The sequence below is a fragment of the Balaenoptera ricei genome, chromosome 2, assembly GCF_028023285.1.
Source record: "Balaenoptera ricei isolate mBalRic1 chromosome 2, mBalRic1.hap2, whole genome shotgun sequence".
Lineage (NCBI taxonomy): Eukaryota > Metazoa > Chordata > Mammalia > Artiodactyla > Balaenopteridae > Balaenoptera > Balaenoptera ricei.
In genome coordinates, this window is record NC_082640.1 from 67,327,481 (window position 1) to 67,351,786 (window position 24,306).

The 24,306-nt window shown below is 41.6% G+C and overlaps 1 protein-coding gene across 4 annotated transcripts in view; it reads right to left on the reverse strand.

The window, feature by feature from the left end:
* The window catches only part of GLCE (glucuronic acid epimerase), a 201,020-nt gene that overhangs the window by 131,745 nt on the left and 44,969 nt on the right, over nucleotides 1–24,306 (reverse strand). For 2 of the 4 annotated variants that reach the window (XM_059912898.1, XM_059912899.1), the window contains exon 1: nucleotides 11,696–11,876. The exons of the other annotated variants lie outside the window; for them this stretch is intronic. The gene's annotated coding sequence lies outside the window, so the exon portion shown is untranslated. Of the gene's footprint in view, nucleotides 1–11,695; nucleotides 11,877–24,306 lie in introns of those variants that run through there. 4 annotated transcript variants of the gene reach the window in all.

A 24,306-nucleotide genomic window follows, 5' to 3' on the forward strand; every position in this document is an offset into this window, starting at 1 on the left:
CATAATACCCCTAACTTATCCTGGGCCACACAGAGTTAGTATTCAGTAAACAATAGTCATCCCCAAATTTTATCTTTGGAAACATGGGCTTAAAAAGAAAAATCTATCCCCAAAGCAAATATCTTTTCCCTAAAGCATTAAAGCTCTGTAGAATCCAATTAAAACCTCTGACTCTTACTGTTCAAATTACTTATTTAGCAGTGGCCTCCAAGTCAAGCTCAAAAAGATCTTTGATTGTATGAGACAAGTTACTACTATATTATTAGCATGAAAATCTTTTAAAAATGTTTTAAAATATTTTATATCATGGCTGATTGGTTTTTGAATTAGGTAAACAAGAGTTTAGGGAAATGATGAATTTCATTTATAATTATTCAAGCTCAAACTTTCTCTGTTAAGCAACAAAGTCATGAAAATTCTGATACAACTGTACTTGCCAAAGAAATCCTAAAATACCTAAGAAGAAAGTATCTTGTTCCTAAACACCTCCAAATAGCTTTTGTACTTTAAAGAGTTTCTTTCAGGCATCAACTAATTTTCAAAAACTTGGCTTTCCTTTTTGGAATAGAACTACAGAATCGGTACTATAAACAGAAGTGCTATTGTCAAAGAATCGATCCAATAATAAAAAGAGCTAAGGCCACTTGTCTTATAGAAAATTACTGCCAAATGCTGCCAGACCCTGCTTTTCTTCCTTCTGGGCCAGTAGCCAGATACTAATCATTTTTAGACCCTTTCCAATTTTTAGTACACAGTTTAGTACACAATGCCACAACTGAACTAGACAGTATTTTAATGAATGTTCTCCATAATTCGTCTAATGTTTTGGCACACACACACATGATTTACAATATCTTTGGAAGTACATATAAGAAACTGGTAACAGTAGTTGCCTCTAGGGCAACTGTTTGGGTCTTTGAATTTTGTCAGTTTTTTTAATAACTATTCAAGAAATTAATTTATTAAAAGAAAAAACTACAATAACAAAACATTAGTTCCAGTTAAAACATTTTACCTTATAACATAATGCATATGGTATTCTTTTAAAAATCTTTTCTTTTAATATGTAACTTTTAAAAAAATTTTTGCAATGCTCTTCAGTTATAATCAAAGAAATACAAATTAAAGTCAGATCATTTTTGCTTATTAAATTAGAAAAGGGTTCTTTTTTAAATTTTTTAATTAATTTTTTTGGTTGTGCCGCACAGCATGCAGGATCTTAGTTCCCCGACCAGGGATCAAACCCGTGCCCACTGCAGTGGAAGAGTGGAGGCTTAACCACTGGATAACCAGGGAATTCCCTAGAAAAGGTTTTTAAAACTAATACTGATATTGGCATGTAAAGGGGCATAACCTTTCTAGAAAGTAATGTGGCAATACCTAACTTTTTTAAGATCTTACCTTTTGACTCAACATTTTTATTCCTATCCTAAGAAAATAATCAAGTATGGAGAAATATTTATGCACAAAGATTTTCTTCAAGTGTTACCTGCAGAGGAAAACAATATTCAGTAATTGGAAATGGTTAAATCATTACACATCCATTCAACAGAATATTATGCTGCTATTAAAAATTCGGTTTTGAAACAATTTTGACAAAGTACGAAAATCTTTATGATATAAATTCATGGTGGGAGAATAAGCAGTATACAAATGAATAAATATATTCATGGAAGGAGGAAGAATGTGTACCATAATGTTAGCAATGCTTATATTTGAGCTGAGGCATTAGATCTTTGTCTTTAGTATTTCTCCACGTATTTAAAATGAGTTCCTAGAACTTATAAAATAAGGGGGAAAAACAAGCTACACACACATTCCTAAGTTTATAATATTGGAAAACTGATGTGATATTTAAACAGCTGAAATAAATTAAAGCCTTCTAATTAATAACATTTACAAAAGCTGGTGACAAACTAACTCAAATTATTATGTATCATTAAGATCATTCCTACTGTATAATAAGCACTACCAGCTAGCTTATTTTTTAATCAATACAATAAAAAAGAAGACTTTGAACTATCATATGGTACAACATGGACAAAAATTAAATCCCATCAAACAGGGTTAAAAATGTAATTATGGGGGCTTCTCTGGTGGCGCAGTGGTTGAGAATCTGCCTGCCAATGCAGGGGACACGGGTTCGAGCCCTGGTCTGGGAAGATCCCACATGCCGCGGAGCAACTAGGCCCGTGAGCCACAACTACTAAGCCTGCGCGTCTGGAGCTTGTGCTCCGCAACAAGAGAGGCCGCGACAGTGAGAGGCCCGCGCACCGCGATGAAGAGTGGCCCCCGCTCGCCACAACTAGAGAAAAAAGCCCTCACACGGAAACGAAGACCCAACACAGCCAAAAATAAAAAATTTTTTAAAAATGTAATTATGAGTTAAATTGTAATAATACTTATTATATAATGAGCAATAATATCCCTGGAAGAAAAAAAAGATTAAACTAACATATAACATCTAAATTAATAAACATAACCAAACTTTTCCTTTAAATGAACTGAATCTGCCACTGGGAAAAACATTATTAATGAATGGGTAAACTATCATTGCTCAGACATTAATCGGTACAGTTTCAAATGTAGATGGAGTTTACCCCTAAAGATTATTTCCACCACTACTGCCCCCTCGAAAATCACAAATCTCACAAGGTCACTATTCTGCTTAGCACCCTTCAGTGGGTTACCACTGCCTTAAATCCAAATTCCTTACATTGGTTGTAAGATCCTCCATGATATGGTCCTTGCTTTCACTCCCCACTCCTTCCTCTCACTTGCTTCCTATGCTCTGGCCCAGTGGTTTGCAAAGTGTGATCCTTGAACCAGCGACATCTCTACCACCTGTGAACATGTTAGAACTCCAAACTCATGAGCCCCACTCCTACCAGGAGATTCATATTCACATTACAGCTTGAAAACCACTGCTCTAGCCCTCCTGAATTGCCTGCAGATTCCCAAATCTGCCCTGCTCTCTCTCTGCAAAGACAGCTCCCCACCTACAGTGCTTTTACCGGGCATCTCATCCACCTTGTTTCCTACTCATCTTTCAAGTCTTAGCTTAGAAATCACTTCAAAAGGGAACTGAAAACTTTTCCAGAATTAGAAAAATATTTCTCATGATTTCTTCTATCATTGTAGGGGTTCTCATTTGCATTCTTCACCAAGTAAAGCCATTTCTAAAATTTCTTAAGACCATCAAAGAAAGCCTTTGCTTGACATATCCCAAAACATAACTTATGCATTGGTATAAATGATTTCAAACTGTACAGAATAGTAACAAATATATATAATGTACAGTAGAACCAAACTGTCAAAAAGAAATGACTTTTTTAAGTTGGGAAAATATAGAAAAAGAGCCAACCAGTTCTGAAATTCACACCTTAAAATGAATTAATTTGAATTTCCTCTTTTCTGGACATATTTCTCCCATCTTCTGGAGAAGGGGCACCAACTAATAAAGAACATGATTTTAAAAAAAGAGGCTAATCAAGAGGAAAGAGAAATGTGTATAGCCTGGATAAAGTTAAGTGCTACATGTTTTAAGTCAGATATATGAACAAAAGCACGGACCAGAAGCTGTTCTCCAATATTTTTAATAAGTTTGAGATAATCTCACAGTACATGATTAGTTAATAATTTATCTTCAATCATTTAATGATCATCTATCATGTGCTAAGGACCACATGGAATTAAGAATTATGTATATGTATCTATATATCTATATCTATATGAAGATGAGGTTAACTTCTAGTTTTTTAGCCAAGAAATGAATCTTTATGCCCACGAAAAGACAGGTACAAAATTGTTCTTAGCAGCTTTGTTCCTAAGAGCTAAAGCCTGGAAATGGCCCAAATGTCTATAAATAGTACAATAAAAAATATATCCTCACACAATGGAATACTATACAGCAATGAAAAAATGAACTTCTGCTAACTTAAAAATTGATTTGATTCCATTTATTGGGTTGGCCAAAAAGTGCCTTCAGTTTTTAAGTAAAACTAAAAGACACATTTTACATTTTCACCAAGAACTTTATAGAACAACCTATTCACCCTTTTGTTCCACTACCTTCTGCCATTTTTCAGGCAACTTCATAATTCCATCTTCCCAAAACTTTCCAGCTTTTTGAGCAAAGAACTGTGCCAGGTGCCTTTTACAGTCTTCCAGGGAATTGAAATTTTTTCCATTAAGAGAATTTTGTAAAGACTGAAATAAATGGAAATCCGAAGGTGCAATGTCTGGTGAATACGGCGGATAAATCAGAACCTCCCAGCCAAGCTGTAACAGTTTTTGCCTGGTCATCAAAGAAACATGCAGTCTTGTATTATGCTGATGGAAGATTATGCCTTTTCTGTTGACTAATTCTGGACGCTTTTCATCGAGTGCTGCTTTCAGTTGGTCTAACTGGGAGCCGTACTTGTTGGAATTAATCGTTTGGTTTTCCGGAAGGAGCTCATAATAGAGGACTCCCTTCCAATCCCACCAAATATACAACATCACCTTCTTTGGATGAAAACCGGCCTTTGGTGTGGTTGGTGGTGGTTCATTTCGCTTGTCCCACTATCTCTTCCATTCCACATTATTGTACAGTATCCACTTTTCATTGCCCATCACAATTTGTTTTAAAAACGGAACGTTTTCATTAAGTAGAGAACCGTATGTGGAAATACAGTCAAGAAGGTTTTCTTTGCTTAACTTATGTGGAACCCAAACATCAAAGCGATGAACATAACCAAGCTGGTGCAGTGATTTTCAATACTTGATTTGGATATTTTGAGTACGTTGGCTATCTCCCGCGTGGGATAACGTTGACTGTTCTCAATTAATGTCTCAATTTGATCGCTATCAACTTCAACTGGTCTACCTGATCGTGGAGCATCGTCCAGTGAGAAATCTCCAGCACGAAACTTCACAAACCACTTCTGACATGTTCGATCAGTCACAGCACCTTCTACATACACTGCACAAATCTTTTTTTGTGTGTTTCAGTTGTGTTTTTACCTTTCTTGAAATAATAAAGCATAATAGGCCAAAAATGTTGGCTTTTTTTTCTTCCATCTTCAGTATTAAAATGGTTACACAAAAATTCACCAATCCTGATGTCTTTAAAGGCATGCTGATATACAGCTGTCACATAAAATCTAACAAAATTGTTTCAAATGAAGTTAAAGACAGCTAAGTGCTACTAGAGCCATCTTACGGAAAAAACTGAACGAAACTTTTGGCCAACCCAATATATGAAGTTTAAGAAAAAGCAAAACTAATCTACTGTGATGGCGGTCAGAATAGTGGTTACCTTTGGGAAGTACTGACTAGCAGAGAGTAAGGAAGGATGCTGAGGTCCTAGAAGTGTTCTATATCTTGGCGTGGTTGGTGATCACATGCTTACATATGTAGAAATTCATTGAGCTGTTTATGATTTCTGCACTGTATACAATTTAAGTCCTAGAAACAAAATTTTTTTTAAATAGAAGAGAAAGTTCCTCGTCCTCCACGCCAGCCAGCAAGGAAGGAAGGAAGGAGAGAGGTTAGATCAAACAATCTTCAAGTTTGTGTTTTAAAGTTCGATTGTCTTATTCATGTAACAAAAATGTGAGTACCTACTTTGTAAAAGGTAAAATGTGAGCATCTACTTTGTATCCCCTGGGTGCTGGGGATATAGCACTGAATAAAATGGGTAAAAATCCCTGCTCTCATGGATCTTACATTATAGTAGGGTTAGAAAGATAATAAAAGCAGTGTGTTGGACTGCAGAAAAGCACAAAAAAAGAAACAAAGCAGGGAAGAGGGATAGGAAGAGTATGTATAGGAGGGATGCTGTAATTTTAAACAAGGTATCAGTAAAGGCCTTTCAGAAAGGGGTGATACTTTAATTCAGAACTGAAAGAAGGACGGGAGGGAGACATACAGATATCTGGAAGAACATGTTCCAGGCCTTCTAAAACAGCAAGGAGGCCACTGCGGCTAAAGGGAAGTGAACAAGGGTTAGATTAAAAAAAAATACACACACACACACACACAGCCAGATATTCTTTTCCCCAGTCTTTCCTTCCAATTCCTCATTTAAAGACTAACTTAAATCAAATCTTTTCTACATAGAAAATTCTGCAGCCACTAGCCCAGTCCACATTCACCTTTATCTTCTGAGCTCCTGGAGCTGAATCACTCATGGCATCTTTATATACTGCCTTGCAATTAAATACTTACTGCCTCCCACTCCCAATAAACTGAGCCTCTTCAGGCAGTGACTAGATTTTATGCTTTTTTGTATCACTGTTAGTTAGTCCATGGCTGGCATGTAAATGGTTACTGGTCAGGCTGCTGCTAATAACTTTAGCAGGCAGAAGATTAGTAAACTGTGAATAGATTTTTAAAAAGAAAAAAGAGGAAGGAAAGAAACCAAGACTAGGGAGCTACGTGAGTGAAGAGGCACTGAGGCGTCTCCATGTGTCATGATCCAGAGTCTGGATTTTCTCTGAGCCATGTCCTTAAGACTCTGAGATCCTCAACATCACTTTTCTAAAAGCCACTCTAGGCTTTTTTCCTGGGGGGAACATCAGGCACCTGGTTTCCTTTCAAATAATGGTTTTACAACACCAATGGTCATAACTAGCTTAATAACAACAACAAATCTTAACCAACTACAAAGCTGTATGATCTTGAGCAAGTCATGTAACTATTCTTGTGTATGTCAGTTCCCTCATATGCTAAATGTAGGAGTTGGATTAAGTGGTTTCTAAAGTCCAATCAATCTCAAATCCTCTACTTTAGCTTTTTTTGAAAAAGCTGAATGGATAAACCTCACAATCTACTTCTTCAATTTATAAAATGAATAAAATATCTATTAATAATTTTAAATACACTAATAAGAACTCACATTCAGAAAGCAGTGTAGTATTTTGAAAAAGCATAGAATCTGGAGTAAGACAGACCTGGATCTACATAGCCTGCTTCTTAGTAGATAAATAACCCTGAGAAAGTTACTATATTTGCAGGATTTGTTTCGAGAATTAAAGGTAATGTATGTAAAGCAACTATTAAGCCAATATAAAATCCCATACACACTGGCAACAATCATTTCCCATACAGAAAGCAGCCAAGGTAAAATATCTACCAAATCACTGATGTCTAAGATCTGAAATACTCAAACTAGTTCATAACTCTGCTAACAACTTTAGATACAGGGATTAGTGGTTGCCTCAAAATTCTGCATGACTTTTCTGCAAGTTTAACAGAGTAACCCCTAACTCCTACAGTGCTCATAGTCTCTTTTCTTAAACATGAGGATAAGAACTACAGATCTAATGTCAGTTTGTGGTCATAGGGGCAAGAGAATAAGATAATTTAGAAAGCCCAGCGTTTTAGAAAAATAGGACAAGACTGAGATTTGGGCTTAACTGAGACATTATGAAGATATTAATCTTGGCACTGAGAGTTCAAATCTGTAATGAGAGCCAACTGTATAAGCAATAGATATTCAATAAGTAATAAGACAAATATACATCGGCTTTTGAGTCCAGGAAGAGAGAGACATACATAATTACAGCATACTAACGAACATAAGAGAATGAATGAACAAGATACAGAGAGTGAATAACCTAGTGGGGCTGGAAGAGCGAGGACCAGAGCACACAGAAGATTCAAAAAGCAGATAGCGCTTAAGTTGTATCTTGAAAAATCACTAGACTCTGTCAGTAAGACAGGAGAAGGAAAGGCATTCTAAGCAGCAGGGAGAATATATAAGAAGGCTCTGAGTCAGGAAAAAGTATGGCTCTTTCAGTAAACTGATGTTACTAGTACAGTTGGAGCTTGAGACGTATGGTGGGAGAAATGCAGGAGATGAGCCCGATGATGAAGGGCCTTGTAACCATAGAACTAAATACTGTAGGTAAGGGAGAAGTATGGGTTTTAAGAAAAAAGCACTGAACATATTTGCATTTTAGAAAAATCACATTGGCAGCAGTGTAAAGGATAGATTAAAGGGGGTCAACCACTAGAGACCTCATTCTACACACAGAGTTAAATAAGGACATTACATTATCATATAAATACTCTATTACAGAACCAGGGATCAGAAGCAAAAATAATAATGCTTTAACAGATAAAGCTAAATTGCCAAAAGGAAATCATTTACCTTCATGAATGTATATTCTTGAATTAAATATTTCCTATATATCTTAAAATAGAAGAGGCTCTACAATTAGGTATGATATATAAAAATTACATGGAACTAGTTGTACCCTGAGAACTAGCTACTCTTAGGGCATCTATCCCTTTTTGTACATATAATACTGTAGATCTGCAACATAAAAACCTATGTAATAAAAACCTTGGAATTGGAGTTTATATTGATTACTGACAGGGACTTCTCTTTCTTTAATTTTATATATACGGAAACTGAGGCCCTGAGAGACTAAGGAATCATCCAAGGTCAGATGGTTAGCAGCACAGTTAAGACTGGAATTCATGTCTTATGATTTCCTTTCTAGAAACTGGCTTAGTACGTCACATTTATAATTTCAGAATTTTGAATGATAATCCAAAAGACACTGGTATTGTCATTTTCAGCAGTGTAATAATGAACTATAAAACTATTTTTGTTTCATATGCCTCACAAGAAAAACAACTATTAGGTGTCCATATGTCTGACAAAAAGAAATCCCATCCTGAAATCTGTGCCACAATAAAAACACCTCCTGCCCCGCCACAAAAACACAACCTATTCTTCTCTAGGGAGTCTAAAAACTTCCTTTTTCAAACTCGGGAAACAAATTTGAAATAAGAAAGGCCTAAGATTAATTTACCTTTGTATAATTAAAGATCCAACATCTTTACCATGTTCTAAGATTTAACTTGGGCCTCAGTCTTTTACTTATTCTGTTGTGCTCCTCTCCCCATCCCATTCCTATAATTTTACATACTTGAAATACATTTTTCCTTCACTAGTACACACAGTAGAAGTGGCAACACTGACAAAATGCCTTATAAATACAGTACATTTCACAAATTTGCATAGTGACCAAAATTTTAATTTTTAGACTTCTCTAATTTACCCTTAAGTAATGTCTGCTCACCGAAATAAATTCAAATAGTATAAAAGCATATATTAATAATTAATAACTCTCTTCCATGCCTTTGCAACTCTCTCCTGAAGAATCCCCCGAACACTTAAAAGTCTGATATTTATCCTTACAGACTTTTTTTATGCTTATATTACAGAAGGTGCTAATCCTCAGAGTCAAAATATATTTAACACTCAAACTCTACTGATCATAATTTAATCTTTATTAATTCAGAAGGTAGATCGTTATCTTGCCTGGTTTCTGGTTAACATGACAGACATCAATTATATTATCATTCAGAGGTTATTTTTTTTTAAGTGAGCAAAACCCCAACTATCCTGTTTATTTCTTCCTTATCAGCATCTCAATTATTTTATGTATTTATTTTATTTACTTGTTGTCTTTCTCTCTCTCTTGATATAGGTTTCATGAGAGCTGGAATCATTGTGCCTCCATGCTGTGACACTTAGCAGACAATCAAATATTTTTTGACTGATCAGTATGTTTACTTAGAAATTATGAAAGCTGCTTTTTAAAAAGTTACTGACATCTGCTTAATTTTTCATTGGCTTTCAAAAATAATAAGGAAAAAAGATCTGCTTAGAGTTTTTTTGGCTGTGGTTCCAATCAAATGTCTGCTCAACTGATCAGTTTTGATAGTCAAAACTATCTTATAAAAGTCAATCAGGCATTTTGGTTTGATCAGGAATTTATAACCAAAACAAAAACCAAAAAAACTTAAGCTTTTCAGAGAGTTATGCATTGCTATGCAAAATTCCCTTGTTTTTTAAAATGATTACAAAAGTCAAGTATTAAGTAGATTATCACTAATGTTTCTGGTTCTAAGATCAAAAGAAATGTCATTAAAAAAAAAAAACTGTCACTAAGAAAAAGAATGAGGCAGGCAAAGTTCTCTGCTTCGGCACACTCAAATTTGTCTGTTTATCCCAAATTACAGATTACTGTGAGTACAGGTTCCACTGCCTGCCACATCAGACTTCATTTACAGGCCTCTATGATAAAGGAGCTATCTAACCAGGAGAACTGTCAAGCAAAGGAACAGACTTTCTGACTTAAACATAAAAAAACAAAAACAAAAAAACCCCCACATACACATATACACAGGTCATTTTATTTGAATTCCACCTACGTCTGGGCTAGTTACCAACGACTCTGCATAGGAGTCAAGACTAACTGTACCTTTACAATAAAACTGTTAAGCAGGATTCTCTAAAAGAGCTGTTAGCCATGCTTACAGGTCTCAAATGACGCTTCTGCAGAGCTCTAGCTTTGGAACTTCGAATTCCAATGCGTTATTTGGAAGCTGAACTTGAAGTTACCTCTCTCCACAAATGCTTTTCAAAGGGCAGAGAGAAGCCAGAACACACTTCCCAGCACTGCTTGACTGCCTAACACTCGGGCAAGACTTCAGGACAGACCTAATAATGCAGGATCAGCAAAGCAGACCACCTAGGAAAGGAAGCCAAAACCTCACAGCCTTCCCTATCCTCAGCGGCTTCCACGCTGACGCGGAGGACACTCGCCTCCTTAAGAATCTACAGTCTACATGCCCACTTAAGGTGCTGCCTGCCACTCTCCCGCTCCCAGAGCAGGGAGCCCAGCACGCCTCCACAGGGATCCCGGGACAGAGAGAAGAAAACTGCAGAACAAACCCACTATTTCTCCAACTAGGCAACAACACGGATCAATCCTTCAACTGAGCATTGAGTAAATCTCATTTAGAAAGACATTTGTTCCAGGATGCTGACCAGCCACAGACTGTGTACTAGGCTGGCTCGGGATGTCACCAGAGTCCCCTTCCCGCCCCGAGCCGACCCAGCGCCTGCAGAGCCGCGCCCTCCCTTCGAGATCTCCCGGGGACCCGCTAACTCGCCCAGTCGCCCCCGAAAAGACTGGAGGCCCTGCCAAGTTACCGCCCCCCTCTGGGCAAAGCAGAAACCCCAATAAAGACGCTGGTCTCCGCTGTAAACCCTTCCACCCCCAGCAGCCCACCAAGGCGGTCCTGGCCCCTGCAGGACGCAGATACATCGCCCTCTCGCCCGGAGACCCCGATAAACAGACGGATCCCCAATACACTGCTTCTTTATCCCAGGAAGGCGAAACGAGACGCCCACTCTCGCTCAAAGGACCCCCAAGACCCCATGGATCTGCCCCTTCAGAGACCTAGGACCTTGCTAAACTGAATCCTCTGCCCCCAAAGAGCCTGACACCGCGATAAAAGGACCCCTTGTCCCGGAACCGCGCTATACCACCTCAAGGAACCGAAAGATCCTGATAAATCTCCTTCGACCCCGAAGACCCGGGACCCAATACGCTGCCAGCCACCAACCCCCCCCCCAAGCCGGAAAAAACCCCGGACCCCCATTAAACCGCCTCCTCACCCCGAGGAGCCCTGGCACCCGCTACACCGCCCTTGGGCGCCCGCACCCGGATCCCATCCCGCCGCCTCCTCGACCCCCGCACTCACGAACCCCTCCAAGCCTCGCGCCCACCAGGCAGCGCCGCGCTGCCCGCGGAGCCGCCCCCGTCGGGAGCCCGCCTGCCCCGGCTGCTCCGTGTCCCCGCTCCCCGACCGCTCCTCAGCGAAGACGAGCTCCGGGCTTCCTCACCTGGGTAGCGTCGGAGGGCAAGAGGACCGGGGAGCCCTCAGGAAGAGAAGGAGGCGGCAGAGAAGGGGCTGCCCAGGCCTGCGTCTGCCGCAGCTCCAACCCCTCCGCGAGGAAGCGCTTCTGTGAGGAGAGCCCTCCCGCTCCGCGCGCAGCCGGGAGACGGAGCCACAGCCGTGCCCACCGCTCTTCCCGCGAGATTCTAGCCACAGCGAGGGGCGGGGCCACGGCGAGGGGCGGTGGCAGAGGATCGAGTGACAACCGCGAGAGCCTGTCTGCGGCGGGGCAGGAGGCGGGACTTGGAGCCTAATATTACCAATCGTAAAATAGGAAAGGTGATTCGCCTACCGCTTCTCTTTTCCGTCGCCCCTCATCAATAAACTAGGCAAAAGGAGCAGTGACGTTAAGTAGTCAGGGGCAGAGGGAAGGTATCTTGGATGGAGAGTTTTGGCTTGTGTCTGGTCCTGGTCAGCCTCCGTAGATATACCTGGTTAGGGAAGAAGGTGGTTTTCACACCGCCGTGGACTGGGGCGCTGTTACCCTCGGTTACCGCGCGGCCTGAAGTGCTCAAGAGGTTCACCTCTTCCTGGTTGAAGGCGCACCCTCCTCGGGTTACCCAGGTCTAAACCGGTTTTACCCCCATCGGGGCCTCTCCTCCCTCTCCACCTCAAACAGGGCGCCATTGTTGAGATGCCGGTGTTTTCCCAACCCCTACTAGGGACGTCTGGTCTGACAAAGGACACCCTTCTGACTCGTGTTTATTTCTACTGAAAGCCTTCTAGAAGAGTAAAAAGTAAATCTCAGTCACCATTATAACAAGTTCCGAAATTAAATGAAAAGTTGTATCTCTGTGGACCCCAGTGTCTGGCACACGCAGGGCACTGAATAAATGTAAAAGGAATGACTGAAGAATGTGATATTTAAATACAGTCCTCTCTCAGTATCCTGGGGTATTGGTTCCAGGACCCCTGCAGATACTAAAATAGTGGATGCTCAATTCCCTTATGTAAAATGGCTGTAGTATTTGCATATAACCTACCTCCCATATCCTTTAAATCATCTCTGGATTATTTATAATACCTAATACAATGTAAATACTATGTAAATAGTTGCTGGTGCAACTTTTTAGAACTTTCTGGAACTTTTTTTCCTGAATACCATGATTGGTTGAATCCACAGATATGGTGGCCAACTATGTATGAAATCTGAACCCACTCCAGAAAATTCGGGCTTTCCTAGCCTTTCCTGTACAATGACAGCCAACTTTTTTCACCCTTAAGCCCAGTCTCTTCATTATTATGCCTATCCTATAGCCTTCATTCGTTCCTTGTCCCACTGCAAGAAGTGTCCTTTCTCCTCATCAAGGTTAATCCCTGCACCTGTGCACTGGATCACAGCCATTCCCAGATTTTGATGAATCAACTATCGTTTCCTTGTTATCAATTTTCCCCTCTAATCTAGCTCTTTTCTCTCACAAACACAGTCTCCTCCATGCTTTGAACAGAACAAAACAACTAACCTCCTCCACCCTTTCAAACTACTCTACCTCCTTTCTTCTCAGAATCAGTGCTTAAGAGACATGAAACTGTATTTGCTGTCTTTACTTTCTCATCTCTTATTTTCCCCACTGCAATGCTGCTTACACCCACACAACGGGCTGATCTCTCAGTGACCACAAAAGACCTCTTTCCTCTTTCTATTTTGGGGGATCTTTCCCAATGACCATATTGCAGCCTTCTGACAATGCCAGCCATCTCCTCCTTTGGTACCTGCCTAACTACTTTCTCCAGATTCTCTAGCTACTCTTCTGATTTTTTTGTTTTTTTAATCCTCTTTCCTCATTCGAAAACTGTTGCATATTGGCATCTCCTTATCTTATAGCCATGCCTTGTGCGTAATAAGAAAAATGGTTTCCACACATGGTTCCACACTTTGAGTGTCAATAAGTTGCTCAGACAAAGCTGTTAGAAGAATCCAGAGGGAGGAGACATGATTATGAGGCTGGGTCTTAAAACAGTAGTTGGCCCATACAAATGCAGAGCAGAAACAGAGGCTTTTCAGAGAAAAAAATAGAGTGAACCTGAGCACAGAGGAAAGGATGTAGGCCGAGCCTGGCTATGGATTCACCAGATTGGTCTACAGAGGATTCCTGCAGAAGAGCAGTAAAAGGTAAGTTTAGAGAAGAACCCATAGTTAAAGGCCTTAAAAACCAGGCCAGGGGCTTCCCCGGTGGCGCAGTGGTTGAGAATCTGCCTGCTAATGCAGGGAACACGGGTTCGAGCCCTGGTCTGGGAAGATCCCACATGCCGCAGTGCAACTAGGCCCGTGAGCCACAACTACTGAGCCTGCGCGTCTGGAGCCTGTGCTCCGCAGCGAAAGGCCACGATAGTGAGGCCTGCGCACCGCGATGAAGAGTGGCCCCCACTTGCCGCAGCTAGAGGAAGCCCTCGCACAGAAACGAAGACCCAACACAAGCCAAAAGATAAATAAATAAATAAATAAATAATAAAAAAAAAAAAAAAAAAAAAAACCAGGCCAAGTTGATTCAACTTGATTCTGTATCAAATGGGAAGCCAGAGCCAACCCTAGCATTTGTAGGGCCCACAAAAGGCTACACATGGAGTTCCACATATCAAATGTCTAAATATTATGTAAAAGTTATAAAACAAGCTAACAAACTGTGAAGTTAAAAAATATATCCTTTCACTTTGACAAATTTTCCTAACAACTTGGAAGGCCAGGTTCAAACTTAGGGTTCTGGGACTTTTCAGAGTTCCCTGCTTGGAACAGAGAGAGCTGGCCCACACACAGAGCAGTCTTCTGCCCTTTTCTTCCCACAGCCAGTTCACCCCCCACTCTATGGGTACCCCAGCCCACATGTCCAAGCTCCATTCCCACTTTTCCCTCTACAAAACTATAATTTCTTAGCCACTCCACAAGTCCAGGAGTTTATATTTCAGGCTCTAGGGGGGAAGCCCACAGAGGCCCTGGAAGTGGGCTCATGGTCATTGGGGTAAAGAATTTTGGCTTCCAGTACCTGGAGCAAGGTCTGAAGGGGTGAAGTCAGCTTCAGGTGGGCATATTCCTTTGGTTTGATGGATTCCCGTCCCACGTAGGAGTGCAGCTGGAGAAGGGCCAGAGCAGAGCCCCTTAAAGGTAGGCCCCTCTCACCTGCATCTAAGGTGGTACCAGGTAGCAGCAGAGCCCCTGAATGTCTTTAGTAGGGTAATGACATATATAGTAGATCTATAGCTTGAAATATAAATCTGTGTATTTTCTGTTTCCCACCTCCTCTCCTCTTGCACTGGTATCTTAATGGCAGGAATGTACTGGAAAGAAAACTCTATTCTTGACTCCACTCTCTCCTTATGTGGCAACTCCTCTCCAATGCCCGGTTTCACAAATTATACTATTCTATGACTCCCTTATTAATCAGTGTATTAGAAACCTGGGTGTCTCTAAATGTGAGAAAACAGAAAAGCTATGAAGCACTCTTAGCCTGGACTGGAGGTTGGAACACTCACATTTGACTTCTAAATTAAAATGCTTTGGAAATAGAAGCTCCTGAAGAGGCCCAATGTGAAGAGTACACAGGCAGGAAGAATACCAAAAAGGCAGTAAGCCACCACAGACGGGGGCACCCCTCTCACCATCTGTCTTTATGGCACGACGCTTCACTCTGTGGCCTGACAGTCATGCTCTGTCCTCGCAACCTCTCCATCTGGTACCAAGTACACCCTTCAGCACATTGTATGTTAAGAGCTGCCAAGGAGCCAGAACTACCATGGTTTCTGTTTTCAGGATCCAAGCCTAGAATTCTACCCGTGGATCCTGTACATCTCTCAGTGGTGCTGCAGATGATTTCAGCAGGAGGCTCTGACGCTTCCTTAATCCCAGGACCGACATCTACACATAGCCACACTCTCACTCAGCATCTGTGGCTGGTCTTCGCCAACCAGCAGCAGAACAGAACCAGCTAACTTCTTATTCAGGTCTTACCATCTGCTGCCTGTGTCTAACCTGTTAGTCCAGGTAAGTACAATCCAACGCTTCTATCCCTGTTCCTTTCTAGCCCTTCCATCCTTACTGGTGTCCCCCTCTCTGAGCATGTGCTGGGGAAAGCTTCCTCCTGGCCGCTGCATATTCATGAGGGGCATAGAAAACAGTATCGTTGGAGAATCTGCAAGAAGAAATCTGGCTCTCTCAGACCCAACCTCCACTCCACCCTTTTCAAGTTTTGGAGGAGCACCTATTTGGTTAGGTTAGAAGGCTGAAATTCTGCATGAATTACCCCAAGATTGAGGGAACAGTATTCATCTGTCCATTTGCTGACCACACGCTAAACCTCTGAGTTTCGTTTATTTTGAAGATACCCAGTTACAAAAGGGGGAAATCAAGAGGGTTGTAGTGGTTTATAAATATGTCCACAAAACTTTTGATACATCTCCCTTCAAGAGGTGGAGCTTAATTCTCTTCCCCTTGAGTATGGGATTGACCTAGTGAGTGATTCACTTCTAGCAAAGAGAATATGGCAGAAGTGACAGTGTATGACTTCTAAGACTAGGTCGTAAGAGGTATTGCAGCTTCCTCCTTAGTTTCTCTCTTTGATCACTTACTCTGGACAAAGCCAGCTGCCATGCCTTAAGGACGTTCAAGCAGAGGCCCACATGGCAAGAAACTTAGGCCTCCAGCTAACAGTTGTGTGAGTGAGCCATCTTGGAAACCTCAGTCCAGCTCCAGTTAAGCCTTCAGATGCCTACAGCCCCAGGCCAACACCTTGACATAACTTCATGAGCCGGGACCACCCAGCTAAGCCTCTCCCAAATTCCACACAGAAACTGTGTGAGATAATACCTGTCTGGTTTTTTTTTTTCTTTTATTGAAGTATAGTTGATATACAATGTTGTGTTAGTTTAAGGTTACTCGTCTATTGTTTTAAGCCATTTCCTTTTGGCATCACTTGTTATGCAGCAATAGATAGCTAATACAAAAGTGTTGAGAGTAGTTTAGTCTACTCCTACTCCTGGGCAGATATCTAAAAACTCACATCAGGCACTAACATTACCTAAAGAGCAAGGAACAACAGATTTGTAGCTATAATGGCTACATCTAAAATTCAAGCGATGCTGCACCGAAAGAATGTAGAAGAAATCATTTCTTGGTGGGAACAAAGATTCCAAGGCCTTCAGACTATTAAGAGCATCAGAGCAAATTGGAGATTGCAACAATCGTGGAGCCATTTGGAGGCAGTTAATAGTAGGTCTTGAGCAGTAGGAAACTTTTCACCCTCAAAAGCTTAGAGTGCTTCACAAACATACTACTGTCATCCAAGTTTATGGGAAAGTATATATTTCCATGAAAAGAAAGGTGGAAAAAACCTCAAACATCCTCTTATCCATCCATATTAACCAAGAATAAAAAGTTGAAGATTCCATCTATAGGGATCCTGTCAAAATGAAATTGACATCCTGACACCATTAGTGCCCATGTGAGAGCAGAGTATGTTTGACAGCAAGAATATTGAAATTCTTTCTTGCATATAAAACTATATTTCTGAAGTCTTAACATTGTGAATTAGGATTCAGTGGGAGAGCAATTTCCCTATTAAGTAAAAAATGAGGAAAAGACATAAAAAGGAGACCAGTTAACTGAGTTACATACATTGCCTGTCTAAATTCATCTTACATCTGTAAGAACCATCTAGATGGGCCATATATACAAAGAGTCAAATACTTTACAAGTTAACCAGAAAATAACTTAGAACTAAGAAGATATACTTGAGGTTCATTTGCAGGTCCATGATTCAAACGACAGCAACACAGATGTGGGATCTTTCATTTCCTGCAGCAGTGAGGGCAAAAATTAAGTCTTTGAACAACAAGGCCCTAGAAAGACTCTGAATTCTATACCTTTCTCTCGATCCCTCACCATCAAATTTTTTTAATCAGCAAATACTTATTGAATAGCTACTAAGTGCAAGGCATTGTGATAATGCAGAGTATAAGCCACTGTTCCTGTCATTAAAAAAAAAAAAATCATATGAACGAGATGAGAATCTAAAACATGCTGTGCCTTGCATGTAGTACTCAATTGCTAGCAGGTAAGTTGATGAAAAAGCATCCTGGGCAGTTACTCTTGGCTACCTAGGCAACAGCAAGAACACCACCCCTTCCGTTTTTCTAACAGAGCCCTGCTTTTGTTCTCAGCTCCAGGAATGAACCTCGTTTGAGCTAATCCAATCTCAGCTCTTCCATTCCCCTTTGCCAGATACTCGCTTTCCCTGCCTCCTCACCAGGTGATCCAAGTTTCCTGAATGGTCTCTAGGGAAGCTTTCCTTTTTGTAGGAAAGTCCTCTCTCCACCTGCTCCCTTCTTCTTTCTGCTTGGAATACTGGTGTTTGAGGCTGTGGTTACGGTCTAGTGACTATGGGGAAATAAGGCCATGATGTTAAGTGATAAATAAATAGTGTAGACAAAAAAGAGCAACAGGAATTCAGAGCCAGGAGAGCCCAATTACATCTGGAGTGGTAGAATGGATATATGTTGTTTTTGCCTGCCTGGTGTCCATCCAGTTCCCCTTCTGGTAAAAGAATCTAAATTTTCCTTTGGGGAGCCACCCAACTCCCACTGTCCATTAAAGCAGTTTTGAGAGATTTACTCCACCCATAGTTTCCAGGAGTGGACATATGACCCACATCTGGTTAATCAGAGCACCATAGCAATGGGTTCAGGATGGGCATGTGACCCATCCTTCTCTATGACTTTTGCTGGAAATTTAAAGAAAGAGAAGTTCACTTTTCCTGAGATTGCTAAGCAGGCAGGATTTTAGCCTTGAGTGTATGGGGCTACCGCGTGAAACATATTGTCACCCACTCCCTGGTAAAACTAACTCAGAATGAAATCAGCAGATCAAAAGAATCAGCAGAATCAGAAGGGAGAGAAGGATTACTGATGATATTTTACCTAAAGTCGTATTTAAACTCTATCTCTGAACTTATCAATTACATGAACCAATAAATTCTGTTTTTTACCTAAACCAATTTGAGATTGGCCTCATCATTTACAGCTGAAAGGTTCTAACACAGGTGGCTAGGGACTGTTTTACAGAGAACATGGGATATAAGCTGTACTCTTAGGTCGGATAGAAGTTTGGTAACAGAAGAGAAGGTGGCACTTCTGGGGGGAGTAAATAATATAAGCAAAAGCTTACAGTCAGTGGATAAAAATATCTGGTGGAACAAACAATTTACCTTAGAGAGTAAGTAAGTACAGAAATTTAGGTCAGAATCAGATTAAAGATGGACTTGAAGGTCAGGTGAAATCTGAGTTTATTCAGTAGCCAACTCTTTTAAGCAGAAGAGTCACCTGGTCAAATCAGTGTTTGGGAAATGTTAATCCAGTAGGATCTCACAGGGTGGACTGAAATGGGGAAAGCTCAAGTGTGAGACAATGAGGGCAGAATCCAAGTACAGAGTCTGCCCAAGACAAGAGGACCTAAACAGTAGGTAACCACTCAGCAGGGCAGAGCTAATCACTTTTTCTGTTTTGTTTTTTTGGGTTTTTTTTGGCTGTGTTGGGTCTTAGTTGTGGCATGCGGGCTCTTCATTGTGGTGCCAGGCTTCTCTCTAGTTGTGGCGTGCGGGTTTTCTCTCTCTAGTTGAGGCCCACGAGCTCAGTAGTTGTGGTGCAAGGGCCTAGTTGCCCTGCGGCATGTGGAATCTTTGTTCCCGACCAGGGATCCAACCTGCGTCCCTTGCATTGGAAGGTGGATTCTTTACCACTGGACCAACAGGGAAGTCCCTAACCAGTTTTTAAATTACCAAATAGTAAGCAAACTCTTGATGAAGTTTTGACTTAGAGACACAGTACTTAAGATTAATAAGTACTTACGATTAGTACCTGTACAGTACTTATGATTGGTCGTGGGTACGTTCTACAGATATTTACTATGAGCCCAGCACTCTGCCAGATGCTTCGTACATAATAATAAACACGACAGCTGTGAAGTCATGTTGATGAGGTATACATCCATGAAACAAATAACTGAACACAACCATGATAAGTGCTCTGAAAATTATTGGGTACTATGAGATCATGTATCAGGGAACCTAATCCCAGCCTCACTAGGAGTCAGGGAAGGCCCCCCCCCCCAGAAGAAGAAACATTTAAAATGAGACCTGGGGACTTCCCTGGTGGTGCAGTGGTTAAGAATCTGCCTGCCGATGCCGGGGACATGGGTTCAATCCCTGGTCTGGGAAGATCCCACATGACGCGGAGCAACTAAGCCTGTGCACCACAACTACTGAGCCTGCACTCTAGAGCCTGTGAGCCACAACTACTGAGCCCGCATGCCACAACTACTGAAGCCTGCATGCCTAGAGCCCGTGCTCCGCAACAAGAGAAGCCACTGCGATGAGAAGGCCACGCACCACAACGAAGAGTAGCCCCTGCTCACTGCAACTAGAGAAAGCCCGCATGCAGCAACAAAGACCCAACACAGCCAAAAATAATAAATAAATAAATAAATTTATTTTTTTAAAAAATGAGACCTGAAGCAGGAATAGGAGTTATTATGGTGAAAGGGGTTGATGAGCAGTACACTCCAAGCAGAAGCATGCTAAGATTAGATGGTATTTCTAACAAAGATCTGACAAAATTCCAATGTGGCTTTCCTCCAATGGTGCAGAAAGAGTCTAAAGAGTTAAGTAGGAGGCTGGATTAGGCAAGGTCTTATGTGCTAGGAAAAGGATTTGGAGCTTTATCCTAAGAGCAATGTTAGCATGTTTTTCTGAGATTGGTCAATTCCATTCTCTGATGTGATCACAAAAAGGAGCCAATGAAGGCACCAACCTCGTGCATATTCTAAGTGGGTGGTCACCAGTTGGTGGGACCTAAGGTTTTGGAGAAGTTCCTCTACTTTGAAACTCTCTCTCCTGCTTGCAAACTGATGTCTAAAATTTATTGAACATGGAATATTTGATACAACAAATGGAAAATCAAATGTCAAATGCTGATTTCTCCAGCAAGAGGAGCACTAAGGTGCAAACGACTGATAGCTCAACTGCCCTGAGAACAGGTTTTGAGGTCACAGAGAGGTGGAGGAAAGGAGGAAATCTGATACAGAAAGCAGTCACAGAGAGGGGAAAGGGATACACGAAAGAAACACTGGAGGCACCAGAGAGAATACCTAGCACGTAGTACGTGCTCAACAAATACTTGTAGGCAGAAATGGAGGAAAGGAAGAAAGAAATCTCATAGTTTTATCAAGACTTGGCATCTATTTTGGGCAAGCAAATTGGCTCTTTTCTCCCTGATCCCACACATGTCATGTATTAGGAAGACCAGGGGCAAGGAAAGGAGAGGAGAGAGCACAAATACATCCTCCGGAAGTCCTCGGGGTACATGGAGCATGAGTTGTGATTCAGTTGGTTCCTGGGACCACAAGGTAAGACAATGGGTTTGTCTTCCAATGAGGAAGACATCCAAACTTTCCCCAGGAAGGTGAGGAGCCTGGGAAATGGGCAGGGATGGAGCCCTGTGAGAATAGTGGGCAGAAAACCATGGCAGACACTGCATTTCTGTGCCTGCAAGGTTGAGACCCAGCATCTGGCCTGTGGGACGCTACATCTCTGAGGCCTTGCTCTCAAAAACCACTGCCCTTCTTCTGACATTTCTTTAGTAGCACCTGGAACAAACTGTTCGTTAGCAACCCCCAGAGGTTTTGTTTAAACAGACGTATTGAATCATTATTACTGACCAAGAGTCATCCACACCTATGGGCTTTAGTTGGGACAGAAAAATCTAAGAAAAACTGCTTTTGAGTAGTTAAGGACAGTTTCTCTTTTTCTTTCCACGCAATACAAAATATACACATTCCATTTTCCTTGCGCACATTTCAATTAAATATGTATTTTCGCCATATAAGCCTCTACTGTCAGAATTAAAATACTTCTGGAATAGCTCAGTAAACTCACCGTGTTACTTGGTAACTTGACCTTTCACTGCTTTTAAATTAACCAACGGGGAAACAGTAAGTTGCCTTAATTAAAGCATTATCTTCATTAAAGATTATTAGATAAATAGGAAAAGGGATCCCTGAAAACCAGCATGTGCTCTGTGGTTATAACAACCCCAGCATTTTGAAAGTAGCATGATTGAAGGGTCTGGAATTGAGTTCGGTGATTGGGTATCTCTGTAAAATATGAACCATGTTAACAATGATTCCTTCTCCCTAGTGTGTTCTAAAGATTGTTTCCATGGCAATCTACATTGTTTTGTCTAAATTATTCTTCATGCCATTTTTTTCTCTCCATCTAGGTATTTGTAAAGCACCTATCACTTGAGTATCTCTTCTCTGAACAAGTCCCCAGGAGGGAAAAGAGAATATTTCTTGGAAGAAATGAAAGGCTGACACTTGTCTAGAAGAGCCCAATTTGTGAGATTATGTAGGGCCTGAGGTTCTCTGTAGACCGCCCCACCGCCTCCCACTGGGATCCACCTTCTACTCAGGTGATGGGAAGGCAAAAAAGCCCTGATCTACATATCTGTCACTGCTGAGATGTCTTCTCAGGAGTCCAGTCCTTTCTAGGCTTTGAACAGAATGATAAACTGGGGGTGGGGTGGGAGCGATGGGCTCTTAGAAGACAGATGCGTCTACTGTGTAGCAGAGACAATGCTACTTGTACACCAAACAATTCTATTTTCTCCCAGCACACAGGAAGATTTCATTTTCTAGGTACGGCCAAGCACTAGTTCTAGCAGAAGCAATGAACTCATCATTGCTGCCTCATCAGAGCAGAAGCAATGAATACTACTTCTTGGCCGGGCCCTAAAATGTCCTGAGATATCCTTTGCTATCTCTCCTCCCTCATCTACTGGCTGGCTGGATACGGAGGAACCAGTGAAGGATTCCAAGGTCCTAGAAGATGGAGGGACCACTGGATGGAAGGAGAGGGTCCTGAATCACTGTGTGGTAAACTCTCATACACTTGAACTGATGTGAGTGAGGAATAACCCTGTTATGTGTTAAGCTACTGACATTTGGGGTTGTCACAGCAGCTGGCCTAATGGATGAGATATGGCAGGTTTCTGGGCAGAACCAGCAACAGATGGCAGCAGAAACTCTGTGTAGGGAAACAAAGTGCAGTGACCAGAGGTGAAATGGACAGGAAAATGGTCAGAGTCCAGATCATGGTCTTCAAGGTGGTATTAGCAGCCATAGCTTGACATTAGCTGAGCATGACAAGAGAGAGTCTTGGGATCCAAGGACTGGGGCTCCCACTGGACTTCAGCCCTTGAGGGCACAGTTTGCACAGTAAGGGTAAGACAGGGCCTACATTTCAAAGGAATGAAGTGAAGCATTTAGGAAGGAATCAGGCAGGGCAGGGGTTTGAGCAAAAGGATAAGACACAGACCTGGTGACTGGGATTGCAGCACAATGCAGAGGGCTGGACACGGGAGAACAAGATAAGAACTTCTTCCCAGGCCCAGGGACATGTCAGAGGAACAAAAGTGGCAGCTACAGCATGGCTGACTCAATGTCAGTCTCCTGGGTTAATAATACTCAGGGAGCGATCTGGTCGAGTTGTACTTATAGGAGCGTACAAAGTGGCCTTGGCAACAACAGAGGACAGCAGAGCATGGAGAAAAACCCATCACACAGTGGGCAATCAGGAAATCAGAGCTCAGGAAGTCAGACAAGAGTCAGGAGACCATGTATGGAGTCAGGAGCTGAGAGATGGTGACAATAAGAGGTTAAAAGAGTAATCCAAGAAAAAGCAGCAAGAATGGAGCTTAATGATCAGTCAATTGCCTTCTAATGCCAGGTCAAGTAGACTTCAAGGATGGCAACAGGTGGGCTATGAGAAGGGGCACTGATGAGCCAGGAAGTCAGGCTGTACCTGACACCAATCAACAAGGAAAGGAAACCAGTCATCGCAAGGAAGCATCCTCATTCCTCCCTTGCAGCACTGTGAACGAACTGTGTCAATGCACTGGTAAGGTCTGGCTTTCCCCAAACATCACTATAACCCACATGTTCTCACACAAAGAATCAGCACTCATCTCATTCAGCTGGTAGGAGGTGGAATTATCACTCTAACTGCAGGCACTGGACAATCGCCTGTTAGACACTCATACAAGAGTTTTGTTAGGCAATGAGCTATGAGACTGTTAACATTTACATTCTGCCCCATGCCTAGGAGTTTGGCTTGCTGTATGTGAAGGATACAGGTTCTGCAGGTTGATCGTTATGAGTTGGACTGTATTTTATTGGGAGACGTGGTTAGCTTCTCTTGGGATAATTAAGCTCTCATCCAGAGAACAGGGGAGCTCAAAATGACCAGGAATGGTACAGGCACATTGAGTTGGACCAATGGCTAGTTGAACACAGGATTCTGACTCTGGTGAAGAGTGGTAGATGTTTCCCCACAAGACACTCACTGTGGGCTGAGAGTTCATTGGTCACAGGAAGGATCTCCACAACATTCTTTCAAACAAGAGGGACACAGCCTTTTATTTTATAAGCTGAAATCAAATTTCTAATAATCATAAAACTCTCCAAGAAAGAACTCACTTCTTATAGGCTATGAATAATCTCATTTACACTATGGTGTA